We start from the raw sequence: 13,647 nt of genomic DNA, 5'->3' as shown, positions 1-13,647 counted from the left end.
AATACAAGGCCATGGTATCCAGCCATAGAACAGATGGTGGAGACATTCACATGGAGTCACTTAGAAGGACGTAGGAGATGTTTTGGGGAATGGAAAGTACAAGTAGCACTTCATGTAGGCAGCTGATTGCCTAATGCTAGCTCTTCAATTTTAGGGAGGTGGAAACCTACTGAAATTGGCACTCATGCTGAATTCAGCATCTGCTTGAAGGCTCACATCAGCAGTCTTCTATTCATGTACTGGTTTCTAATTTGTTGTGACTGTGGTTCGGTTTTTTATATGGTAGGTTTTACTGAATTATCTGTGTAATCCCCAAGCTGAATGGCTACTTTTCTTCTTAAACTGCTAAATTCATCAGATTCTTTTAGTTGTTGTTCTGCAAAAGTCTAAATACTTACGGGTGTTCCTTTGTGTGGCTTGATGTTATTTTTGTTACGAATACCTAGTTTAATCCAGACAGTTTGTTATACCTCAGAATACATGCAGGTTAAGGTTTACATGTAGTTAAGTGGCAAGGCTTACATGTAATTAAGTTGCAAGGCTGAGATGCGAGCTTTGGAAGATAGAAATAATTTTCAAGTATCTTGACATGTTGCCTCTCTAAATGGGATGAGAGAGTAGGATGTCTGCCCCCATACTACAATTAGCGTGGGGTTTTTATGCGCCTTTACACTGATTTCCCATCACCATTCAGTCCAGCAAGGGCATGTCTCACAGCCAATAGCTTACAGGAGCACTAACCTTTGATGGAGCTGGAGATGGTGTCTTCATCTGTGTTATCCACATTTGCCTGCAGCTGATGTCTGACCTGATGAGTAGCATAAAATGAATGTTGAATTATTAACGTGCTTGCTTCCTGGAATCCTTTTTGCTGTCAAGTCTATGTAGGCCTATCATTACTGCATTGACTGCCTGTAATGCCCTTAAGCACCCTCTCTGATTTTTTTTGAAACTTGGCATGGTCTTCTTGCATGTTAGTTTTAACATTCTTATTGACAAAATTGCCGTTTGAATTTTTGCAGGTGTAGCTTGACACATATTATGCTACTTGCATAATAGCAAAATTAAAACAGTTCTTAGTCAATAGATATATCTGAAATTGCAGCATTGAAATATATGTTGCAAATCAAGAGAGTTTAAACTGTATTGGTTTAAAGTGAGTCAGTGATTTATTGTGAAACTGAAGTTGTAGTGCAAATTGGGCAAAACCTTTGAGTATTTAAGCTTGCAAGTTGCCGAATGGCTGCTTCTTGCAAAGTACTCCTCTGTTTAGATGACAAGTGAAGCAGTTCAGATAGCCTCAATGCAGATACCTGAAAATGATTCCATGTGTCCAGGCAACGATACTGGAGGCTGCTGCCAGAGAAAAAGGTAATGGAAATTTGCTTCACTCTGTGGTTCCTAGAGATAGTAATTTTTGTAATTAGACTTCAGACTTGTAAAGAAGAGGTTTCTCTAGCCTGCTGGAAAAGTAGAGCATGCTGTAAAAGTGCAGGGGGGAGTACTGTGTTCTCTGAAGTAGTCTGAGAAGCCATTTGTGATCTGAAACCTAACTTCATATGCCACACTGTGGCTTGAATAGTATGTATCATGTGATTACAGGTGTATTGAACCTGTTAGAGTACAAGAGAATACCATTGCATATCATTTAGGACTAGCTGCTAGCTGCTTCTCTGAAGTATTTGTTTATAGCTGCCTTAAAAATGCTTTGAGATATGCCTTTCTTGAAATGAACCAAAACCCAGATCAGTTCAACTGGTTTGATTTAGGAAGGTGGTAAATCTGTGTTAGCAATAAGGGAGTAACTTTCTAAGTAAAGAGACCCTCTTAAAAATTTCAAGATGTCTTTGTGTTTCTGTGTGCTGATTCTTTTCATTTACACAAAGACAGTACTGTTACTTCAGTAACTTTACTAGTAGCTAGAAAAAGCTTCTTAACATGGAAGAAACCAAGGGGAAAAAAGGATGTTCTAAAGCTGTAATTGAGGGATAAAAATAACTATGTGTTTTAACAATTCCTATTTGGAGCCTTCAGTTCCCATGTTATTTAAATTAGTTCTTTTGGAAGATTGTGTGTGTAGGCTGTTAGTTGATATAACAGATGCTTGAATTATCTCTTTCCAAGTTGCATGTTTTGCAGTAAACATTAAAATGCCTATAGCATAGTAAGTGTTAATATTTGGCAGCTTGTAGTACGGGTGTTCTTATGCTACTGATTTGAATGTGCTGGTGGTTTTATTACGGTTTTGAACAACTTTTCTTTTTCCTTTGCACTTAATTTAACTCTTTTTGTGTATAAACCTAGCAAGTAGTAATATGGCTAAAAAAAAGCCACAAATAGATCCAAGTGGCTAAATAGTGCAGCAGAGACTTTGTGCTTCCAGTAACTACACATCAGCTGTATCCAAATTTATTTTAATCATCTGTGATGGCTCAGGTTAGTTCATTTGTACCTGAAGGCTTACCCTTAGAAAGTGGGGGAAGAGTAAGACTTGCAGAGAGGTGAAGTCCTTCACCTAATCATCAATATCATATAAAGAAATAAAAAAACATTCTTGCTATCCCTTATAAATTTGATACAACTTGATTTGTCATTGTCAAACATACCAACATTAGGGGATTCTTCCTGTATTTTCTGAACCGGGTGCTAACTGAACTACTCTTTGATCTTTTCGCTCATTTTTCACTCTGCTTTGCAGAGTTTAAATTCCTTCTGAATTTTGGATATACTTGTGGTCCCGCTTAGGTTTGTGTGTTTTATACATGTAAGATGGGGGAAAACATGATTAGCTGGCATATGTATTGTAATGGCTTCATTCCGCTGACAAAATGTGATGCTGTTGTGCCTTTAAGAATACATTTTGGGATATTTGCTATAAATACAGGATTGGTACAGAAAGACGTGTTCTAGAAACCATGTTTAAGCTTCCTTATGTAAGGAGAAGCACAAATACAGGATGTGATATCGAGGATAAAATAAATCGTTATTGGCTTTGATAGTGGTAGCATGACATGACCTGAATGCTGACTTGTTGTGAATGCATTGTGAGCCACTAGATGCTAGGATGAGATTCTCTACCCAGATAGAAAATTAACTTTTGGGAACTCCAGCCAAGGGCTGGCTTAAAAATCACTGAACGCTGTTTAGAGAAGAGTTATCAAGATGGCCGTCACAGAATCTGGTCTTCACTTGGAAGACTCGGTGATATTAATCCTTTGAAAACTGTCAGACTTCCTGCTTATAGCCTACACCTTGAGCATCTTAAAATTTTGGAGAAAATTTCCAGTAGACAATTATGTCAGGTTTCTTAACTCTTTATCCTGTAATGTTTTGAAGTCTGCAACAATGGAGTTTCTTAATTATCCAAATGCACATGCTTACTACAAAACCAGAAATCTCTTGCTTTCTCTGATTTTTCTTAAGAACTGGTTCTGTAGGAGTTCATGGTATTACATTTGTTTTCTTGAAAGCCTAAGCTGGAAAAGGCTAAGCCCTTTCTACTGCATAATCAACAGAAAAAGTTTTTACTTGAAAGATTACTCCTGAATTTGAATAATACTATGTTTTGGTAACACCTTGCTCTTCTCCTGAGGAAAGGGTTAACAAACTCTGGATGCTGTTTAGTACTGCAGGACTAGTAGTAGATAGAGTGGATGAGACACCTCACTTCTGTGAGGGACTTGCCATTTAGGCCCAGAGCACTTCTGAATAGATGTACTCTGTAATACTGTCAGATGCCAGGTTGGTGGATTCTTTCTCAGAACATTTAACCAGTGCTCAGGCTGTGGTTTCTGATTGTTTTAAGCAGATGGATATTTACAAAATCTAAGTAATACACCTGGAGTGACTATTTTTTTTAGCAATGATTCGAAGGCCAGATGTTCACAAAGGCAACAGATGGACAGATGGTTTCAAACTGACTCATTAACTTTTGCTACCTAGGTATTCTAGCTTGTAAGATGGTAATAAATTTACTTCATGGGGAAACACCATAGGAATGTGCTCAAAAGATAGGCACTTCAGTACACTCTCATATGTCTGAGCTGCAGTTCTGAATCTCCATCAAGAAGATGGATGTTTGCATACTCTGCCCTTTGCATTAAGAAAAAAAGAAACACAAACTCATGCAGAGTATGAATGCATCTTCCACAATCTGTAACTCCTGGATTGCCATGGAAGGCAGAAAGCATGTCTAGAACTTTACTTATAGCTATAAGGTAATAATATAATGTAGAGAGTAATATGTATAGTAAGAGCTAGAGACTTTTGTAAGCTCTTCCCTAGAAAGTCCTAGCAGCCCCAGTAAACATCTTAGTTCAAAGTAGAAGTCCTCTGCTTACAATCCTTCTTTGTGGTTTTAATTGAGATTTTTCTGCAAAAACCCGCTAACATAAATGAACCATATTTAACTCTTGAAGGTAGTCTCTTCTCCGTAGTTCAGCTAAAGATCAGATAACTGAAAATCTGAGGTTTTGTACTTGGATATTTTTACTGAAGCATGTTAGATGGCTTTTCTCTTCAGCGTTCCTGAAACTGGATGTTTGAAAAGCTGTCCAGCATAACTGATGGAGAGAAGATTCCATATTTCTGTGCTTGGTTATGTTAAGCATTACTCTGATCTGTTGCAGAACAGATCAGTAAGTGCTTGCCATTGATCTCCTGGTAGGCAAATGTATATTGCATATGTGCATTCTGAATTCTAGTAAGGCTGGCTTTTGGTATTCCTTCATCTTCTGCTCGTATAATTCAATAGAATTTGAGTTACTCATCAGCTTCATGAGCAGTTTCTGCTTCAGGCATTCACTTGTACCAGCATAACTATCTATGTCTGTTGCTCAGCCACATAGCGTGGAAACAGGAATGAGCTGCTGAGAACAAATATTGCTTAAGCTGTCACTGTTGCCAAGACATCTGCATAGCCATAATGTGAATTTACTGATCTAAAGCTTACCTAAAAGAGAATTACAGAGAATTTAGGAATTAGAGGTGCCTTACAAATATATATTAAAGATAATATAGATATATATTTTTAAAATATGTATTTTGCAGGAAAAAAGTTTGGAATAGCTTTTGTGAGATGCATCAAAATGCAGCTTTCCAATGCTGTAGTTTAAGCCCACCATTTGTGAGGTGATACTTAAAAGTATAGATAGACCTAATTACAATGTTAAGCCCATAGTATTATCAAGCATTTAGACAAGTGTGAAATACTAGTCTAATAGTGTGTTTCTGTTGGAAATTCAGTCTTGAATAGTTAAATGACTAACTGGCAATGCAAGTTGGAACTGCAGACTTGAAACTGCTGAACCAAATTTTCACTAGAACCCCAAGTAAACTTATTTCAAGGCAACATGTAGCTTTTTAAGAAGCTCTGGGTGTTAGTTCTGAAATGCAGTGGCAAGATACCCTTCCACTTCTTCAAAAAGTTACAACTGCTTCAAAAAGGATTAAACACTTCAAAATTACCAAGTTTTTAGTTTAACTTTTAATTATTCTCCTTTCGTTAACTGTTGTAATAATTAACATGTTAATGCAGCTTCCACATTTGAAGGGGGGAGATGGGATGGAACAGTGCAAAAAAAACCCACAGCCACAAAAACACAAACCAAGGCTTTGCCTAGTCTTGGCTGATTCACAATGTTTTTGTGTAGAACCAAGTACCACTTAGCAGATGCAGAGAGAATTCATTATCCTTTTATTACAAAGGATGAACAACTTTCTCTTCAGGGTGAAAGTTGCATGTTGTCATAAGTAATTACACATAAATTAACTCCTGTTTTAGTTCAGGCTTTGTCATATATGTAGACTAAGGGAGAGCTACCGCATGAACTTGAAGCACAACTGGTGCACTCCCTTGGTGTGTGCTCTGACACACCTGGAAAAAATCGGTAACCTGATGGATGCCTCTTTGAGGAGAGAGATGTTATCTTACCTTTACTGTATGCTAGGAACATGCAACTGGGAGATGCAATATATAGCTAACCTGTGGTAAGCTTACACTAGTGCTCTTTTCCTTTTCTTTCCTAGTATCTTTTACTTTTGCAAAATCATTTACTATCTTCTGTGTGAGCCAGTTTACAGTGCCGGGGGATGATATCGGCAGCGGTGGTATCGTGTTGTCATGAGGTCAGTTATGACACATTAGATTATAGCTCTTTCTACTGATATTCAGGGAGAGGGTTGGTTGGCTTGCTGTTTTAAAGCAGCAATGATTTGGTTATCTGTAAAAGGCCAGAGTCATAGCTGTCTGTGGAGCAGAATAAAGCCAGTTTTCCTGGTGCTTCTCTGCCCAGAAACTTGCAGAGGTCTGGTTGTTGTAGTGGGTTTGTGTGTTTTAAACATTAGGATTCAGCTTGAGGATCACTAGTGTTTTGCTACTGGGGTGTATGTATTTTATCATTAGGAAGACCAGCATTTGATGCCTACCCTTCTGAAAAATAGCATGTTCTTCAAATTACTCAAGACTGCATAATTTTTTTCTTTTTCAGTTGCTTACTTTTGAATACTGGGTTTAGTTCTTCAGCAGTGATTTACTTATGATGGCTTTGGCTGCATAGTCTTTACCTTCTGAGAAAATACTATAAATATGGTGAAATTCAAATTCTCTATTAGCCAAGGAATATTTAAGTTGTGCTTAATTAAAAACTATTCTGCTGTAGGGTATTAGTTTCTTAATAGCAAAAACTGTAGAAGTTTACTGAACTAAGTCCTACTCAGATACTAAGCGTTTACATACTCTAAAGATCTAAGGAGCCCAAATTAAATACTTAATATATCTTGTTGTTTTGTTAAGCCTCTAATAGGAAGCATTCAGCTTTATTCTTGGGATGTGATTTATGATGAGCAATCTGGGTAACACCTTTTCATTGGTGTATGTGAGTATTTTCTGTACACAAATTATTGGGAGCTGGATACAATAGCTTGTTATCCCAAAGCTATGGAAAAAAGAATTGTGCAGCTTATTTGGAGAAGCAGGAGTCACTACTGTGTAGAAGTAGGTAAGGAGTAGTGTCCCCTCTTTATGAAATGTTCAGTCATGGAGTTTGTATCTTAAGATGTTATTGTGTTTTAGGACACTGCATATAGTATTTCTCACTTCTGATAATTAAGGTGTAAATAGGAGCATATCCTGGGGTAAGATGCTATTAAACCAAAATATATGTGAAGCTGCCCTCCTGTAAGCTACCTAAGGTTAAAAATCACCTGTGTCTAATGAATGCTCTCACATCCTCTGCAGAGTAAGAGAATTTGGGAGAGGTCAAGCTCTTGCTTCTGGGAAGCATAATACTTGTCTTCCGGTCTGCTTTTGTTAGTCAGCCACTTCTGACACTACTCTAGTAGCCTTTAGAACTGAGGCTTTTGAGCATTTCATCCTGCAAGCCCCCTGTACCCTCCTAATTAAGGGGATCTTCCAAAGGTGGGAGGAAGTTCTTGAAGGGAGTTCTGTGTTAATGCCCTTATCACTGGTGTAGTTAAGAAGAGGGAATTAGGCTATTTTGTGCAGCTCTGTGAATCGGTACTGCTTGTGTTTTGTTGTGTTGGGGTGTTCCCCCCCCACAAAGTTCTTGGACGTGGAAACAACTCTTCTTTTACTGAAACATTTTACCTTTTGGGGGAGGGCTTTTGCCATGTAGTCCAATACAGTGATTTAATTCTTTCAAAATACTTTTCCAGAGTTCATTAATGATTTAGCGCTAGTTAAGGTGTAATTTCACAATGCTCTGGGCAAATCTGAATCATCAGCAGCTGCTGGTTCTACATTTCTGTCATTGGTGCTTGACTGCATTTCCTGAGCTGGTTCAGAGAGCTCAAGTGGTAGAAAGTAATTTACCTTTTCTGGCTTAGTTTGATTCCTTGAATCGCCCGTTCTGTTGTGGTGTCTGAGAAGACAGAATGTTTTGGGAAAATACAGGGCTTGAAGCATTAGAGGCATAAAACTTACTAAACTTCTGTAATTCTTCAAACAGCAGCAAAGTATTCCTCTTGAGGAATTTCTTGTTTATGACACATTTTGGTAGCTGAGAATGGCAAACCATTATGAAATGCTCTCATAGTTCCTTCCTTCAATCAACAGGCTTAAAATCAAGGTCTGTAGTACATCTCCCTTTATCACTCGTTCAGTTCATCAGAGTCCTGTAATCAGTTGAAAATCATCAGTGTTACAGTAAGGCTCGTATTTTCCTCATGCCCCAGACAAAGCTGGCTGTTACGCAGAATTCTTCCTGTGACAGTTCCTTCTACCAGTGTACTGTCATAGTAACTTGTGTAAGATGCAGCAGTTTATAAGATTAAACACGTAGTGACCCATGAAGGAATTTGGACATTTGCATCCCGTTCAAAACAATGGGTAGATGCTTAGGTGGATACACACATATAAGTTGTTAGTTATCTGCTGCTTTTGCAATTTAAGCTGAATTTATGGTTACTTTTATAAAAGCTTCCTTGAAAGTAGCAGTGATTCTTATTTCAGAGGAGCTGAGGTACTTCTGCAACTGAAGCTTACTGCTTTTGTTTTAAACTCTTGTGCATTTTTATCTAAGTAAGCACAATAAAAAGCTTACGAATTATACATGCTGCATTTGGTGGGTTTAAGTCTTGTCAAGTACTCAAGGGATACTCTGTCATTGGAGCAGGGGAATAAAATTAAGCAAATAGCATGAGCAGGCATGCAAAAGCTGTTCCTTCTGATACTGAATTGAAGGACTTGAATATTAGGTAATATGCTAGATGACTTTTTAAGTGCTAGTCTGTGCTGGTGAAGGAAATAAGGAAGAAAATCTGAATCTTTGTTAGCATTAATCTTGAATATGATGTTTAGAGAGTGTACTGGAAGGTCTTTTGACATCCAGGCATGGCTTTAGTTCAAGCACTTCTATTTAGGAAAAAGTTGTATTCATGAAAAAATTTATGTACAAATCTGTTGTAAACCATCTGGAGTAGCTAACTACTTTCCTTGTTTCTTTTAGGAAATACCGAAATAAAGCAGATGCTGTGTCCTGTATGGTTATCTCAAGGTTTTGCAAGTCATTCTGTTACGTGCTTCTTGGCAGCAGGAATGTAAACTAATTCTTTGAGCACGGAACTAGAACCTTGACAAAGTTGCAATTACAGGTAAGAACAAATTCTGTCACTTGGAAATTTATGGTAAAGGTATACTTGGTTTTTCTTTAATTGTGTTTTAAGTTGACGTTTGTAATTGACCAAGAATTTAACAGAAATTTCAGAGTAGATTGGATAAAAGAATGTGGTCTTCTTTAAAAGCACTTGAGTTTTGCTTAATCTTATTTTTATTAGGGAAGAATTTTAACTTCAAGTACACCTTTTCTCTGCTCTGGTACAAAGCTCTTTCCGCAATTGGAAAGAACTGTAGTCTTTCAACACCTAAATATATGCTGACCCAGAGTTTGAGCAAGGTATATTCTTACACAAAGTACTGTACAGTGTCAGTCTGTAAAAGTCATGGAGTGTTTTGCCACTGTGTGCTGAGGTCAGCTTACTGTCTGCAGGTGGCTTTTTCTCCTCAAGGTCTGTATTTCCTTAAATGCACTAATATCAGCAGTGCTGCTTAAGTTACCTTCTTTTAACTTTGCTATAGAAAATCTCTAAATTCTTCTTACAAATTCACTGTAGCTTCAACTCTTGAATCACCTTTTCAGGGGTAAAGGTTGATGTCTTCTTCTGGGTCACTGAAAATGTTTTGGCTGCTTGTTTTCTATCATAACTTTATCTGATAATGATGGAGATAACTCTTGTCCCACTACTCAATCACTGTATTCTAAACTTGTGTGCAGGGCACTACAAACCTATATTTTAAAAAAGAAACAAAACAAAAAAAGCCAAAACCAAACCACTACAAATACCTGTCGCTGAGATTGCGTATTTTGGATGTATATTTCTGAATAATTTATTTATGCTTTTAAACAGGGAGTATGTGTTTTGAAGACTATCCATGAGATAGCTTTATTGCATATGCTGAATCTGCAGAATTATGATCAAGTTAAGGCCTTTCAGTCTTGATTTCACATTTTGGTGTCTTTGTCAAGAAAAGCTGCTTGCCTTAGGTGGCACTTTTTTTTTTCCTTAGTGGTAGGACAGGAGTCTGCACTGTTGATATAAAGCAGGCTAATATGTCTTACTCTGAAGCTGGATGATGCATGGGTCAGCGACAGGAGAGTCAGACAGTGCTGAGGAGATGACTTTGTTTTGCTGCTACAATGAAAGAAGGGTTCAAATGTGGTTTGGGGTTTTTAGTTGGGTATTTTGTTGTTGCTTGTGGTTTTGGTGAGGGTGTTTTTTTTGTTACTGTTTTGATTGAATGCTTGTGCTTAATTTGCAGTGATGTAACAGGTTGGAAAAAGGCACAACTCTTGTATTGTCATAGACTAATTTATCTTGGAATGGACCTCTAGCACTCATTTAGCCCAACCCTGTGTCTGACTTCCTCAGATTTTTGTGTAAATCAAAAAGTCATTGCTCAATTATGTAAATAAATGGCTTGGTGTTTTACTGTGGTTCTATAGACCTGCTTATTCTGGTCTTTCAGACTTGTTTAGGAGCAATTTATTGGTGATATGAATTGGTGATTCATTGCTACCCTATTCTCACAAAAATGTGTGTGAAGCTTTTAGTAAACAAACATTAAAAAAGGTAAGAAAAGTTTTCTTAAATGCCTAAATCTAGAATAAGGGATGACTCATTTTTAGTGACATACTGCTTCATGCTAATGAGTAAAATAAATCTTCAATTTTAATACCAGTAGTGTATTAGCTAAACATGGGTTCTCTTTCTTCAAAGTTTTAGGTGCCATTTGTTTAAAAATTCTGGCTGGTGGTGATTAGATTAATGATTGAAAAGCAGCAAATTAAATTTAAACTCAAAATATTTGGTCTCCTGTTGAATTGAGAGAACAAAAAAAAAAATGATTCAAATAATTCTGCATAGAAATAACTATAAACTTTTTTATGGAAGAATCACTATTATACTAGGCCAGAGCTTTGTCGTATTCAGGTGCCACATGTGTATCTATTTTGAATAGCCTAGTGAAGAAGTAAGAGCATGCTTATTGGCTACCAGAAGTACAAATGGATACAGGGAAACAAAAGGAAATTCAGTTAATCTCATGAGATGTAAACCTTGTCATAGTGTGGTCAGTAGTGACAAACAAGCCACAGTACTGTGTGAAGTTCACTTCTGCGACTTACGTAAAGGTGAAGGTGCATGATAAAGGCATGGTGACTGTAAAAATGCATCAACCTGATCACTGATGGCTTTGTACTATATGCTGTGATTGCAAAACTACTTTCAGAGTCCACTTTAAGGTTTTTTGTGAAGCTCATCTTGAATATCTGAAGTATGATCTCTAACTTTGTACCTACCAAACTGCATTCCAAAAAAATAAGAAGGCTCAGCACAGAAGTGTGCAACCCATCCGTGAGATTGGTTGCCATATAAGTTGCTCCTGAAGATCTGCAACCTAGCTTCATCCATGTTTAAATAACATACAAGAAAGCAGAATATAAAATGAACCTCTGAAAAGAGCGGTGTGTATGTTGTTATGGTGTTATAACCATAGCAAAAAAGGTATAGCTCCTAACCTAGCTTCTGGGGCTCCTTTCTATTCCCACCCCCCCCAGCTTCAAAATACTAAAGCTAACTTGGTACCTCTTCAGTGAAGCAGTTCAAAGACTAAGGGCAAAAATGTCTCAGCCAGCAGTTCCAAAAGAAAAGGAATTGCTTGCACAGTGTAGTGGTGAGTAGCTGAGGCAGAGCCGAAATGATAATGTATTCAGGTATTGTTCCTGACATTGAAAATGGATATGAACCCAGTGTTAAATTACACCTGTGGTTGGTTTGTACCTCCAGACCAGCTTAAAGCAGCAGAAGCACATTCTCAAATCTTTTTCACCGTTTTAACTTGCTGGTTTAAAAGTAGTGTGGTAGGGGAAATGTTTTGTGTTTGGTTTTTATTCTTAACTGTTCTAAGAATAGAGATGCAGAGATAAAATTCAGGGTTACAGCTGTAGCTCCTGGCGTCTAGTCTACCTAGTGATGGGGATAGCTCATAAATTTTTTGTTTAATTCCTGTTTTAAAAGCCTATTGGGCTTTTTTCATGTCATCCTGGCAGGAAAAGTTTCTGATAGTAGGCTCTATATTAAAGGTTTATATTGTTATTTAATTTCTTTGCGTCACTATCTTTGGTCAGCTGAGATCTTTCCTAATAGTAACTCCCATGGCCACAGATTATTTACAAACAAACCAACCTTTCAAAACTAATAAACCCCAGAGGAAGTGGACATGAATACTAATCACTGTCTCATCATTAATCTTATTCTTAGATTCTGTTAACTGCTGCTTGACTCTGCCAGTACTTGTGGCTACATAGAGTCGCTGTTGCAGCCAAGATTCAAACAGAGCTTCAGTAAGTGTTTGCCTAGTATAAATTATGTAGGGCCAGTATTTTTAAGGTCAGTAAATCAAAAGCAATCCCAAGTTTTGAGATCAGTAGTGAAGATCTTTAAAGCTGGTTTCAGTCATCAACTGAACTTGTATTTAGTCTATATATATATATAGTATAAATAGCGTAATGTAAGTATGGCATAGTACAATGACAGTATATTGTAAATAAAAGATCAGTAAAAAATTACTTACATTATTATGTCACTATTTCTTGTGTAAATCGATGGGTATATGCAATCATTAGGAATGTCAGACTATCTACAACGTGTATAGATGCTTTTAATGTGTAAAGTGTGTGTATGCATGTATGTACACATGAGAGAGTGCAAGGTAGAGTCAGACAGGAGCTTTCTACCAAATTTAAGTTTGATTTTTAATTTTTTTTTTACTTAAGCCGAAGAAGTTATTTCTTCCTGCACTTTCAATAACCTTGGAAATTGCTTGTCACAGATATTTTGAGTATTTATTCATCATTTACATCGTTAATATCTAGTGCAGTGTTTTCTCTTCTGAAACGTCATTCTTTTTTTATAGCAGGAGCACATGTGTTTTGTAACAGGAAACTCTGGCGCTGTTTCTTTTCCATAGCACTGACTTATTAAAAATGACTGGCCCGTTGAGTGAATCCTTCTGAGGAAGAGGCATTTTACAGTACACTTTTATGACCTAAGCCCTAAAGATTGATGTTGGACCATTCTCATTATATGAAAAGATACTATATTGCCTTTGGGACTGTTGGCCATCAAGGTATTAGTCTAGTTTTGATGTTCTCTTTGAAACTGACCTGTGATCTGAAAATTATTTTATAGTATCTAAAAAAACTGTGATTATGGCTTGTAGACCTTTTGTAATCTAATTACATTTTGGCTGCCGTTGTGGTCTAACCCCAGCCACAGTAGCTAAGCACTACACAGCTGCTCACTCACTCACCCCACCCCCAGTGGGACTGGGGAGAGAATCAGAGGAGTAAAAGTGAGAAAACTCATGGGCTGAAATAAAGACAGTTTAATGGGACAGAAAGGGAAGGCATATTATAATGTTAAATATTATTTTATAATAATAAAATAATTAGAATATAGAGAAGTGATACACAGTGCAATTGCTCACCACTTGTTGACCGATGCCCAGCCAGTTCCCAAGCAGCAGCCTCTGGCCAGCTTTATCCCAGTTTATATGCTGCGTATGACATC

The 13,647-nt window shown here is 37.3% G+C and overlaps 1 protein-coding gene across 6 annotated transcripts in view; it reads left to right on the top strand.

The window, feature by feature from the left end:
* The window catches only part of PPM1B (protein phosphatase, Mg2+/Mn2+ dependent 1B), a 63,547-nt gene that overhangs the window by 17,660 nt on the left and 32,240 nt on the right, over positions 1 to 13,647 (top strand). For 5 of the 6 annotated variants that reach the window (XM_065679512.1, XM_065679510.1, XM_065679513.1 and 2 more), the window contains exon 2: positions 8,967 to 9,111. The gene's annotated coding sequence lies outside the window, so the exon portion shown is untranslated. Of the gene's footprint in view, positions 1 to 8,966; positions 9,112 to 13,045; positions 13,205 to 13,647 lie in introns of all 6 variants that reach the window. The other variant, XM_065679511.1, reaches the window with a different exon arrangement.

The sequence above is a fragment of the Lathamus discolor genome, chromosome 5, assembly GCF_037157495.1.
Source record: "Lathamus discolor isolate bLatDis1 chromosome 5, bLatDis1.hap1, whole genome shotgun sequence".
NCBI classification, from domain to species: Eukaryota; Metazoa; Chordata; class Aves; order Psittaciformes; family Psittacidae; genus Lathamus; species Lathamus discolor.
The sequence above is the reverse complement of the archived record's forward strand: the minus strand, read 5'-3'. Positions and strand labels throughout refer to the sequence as shown.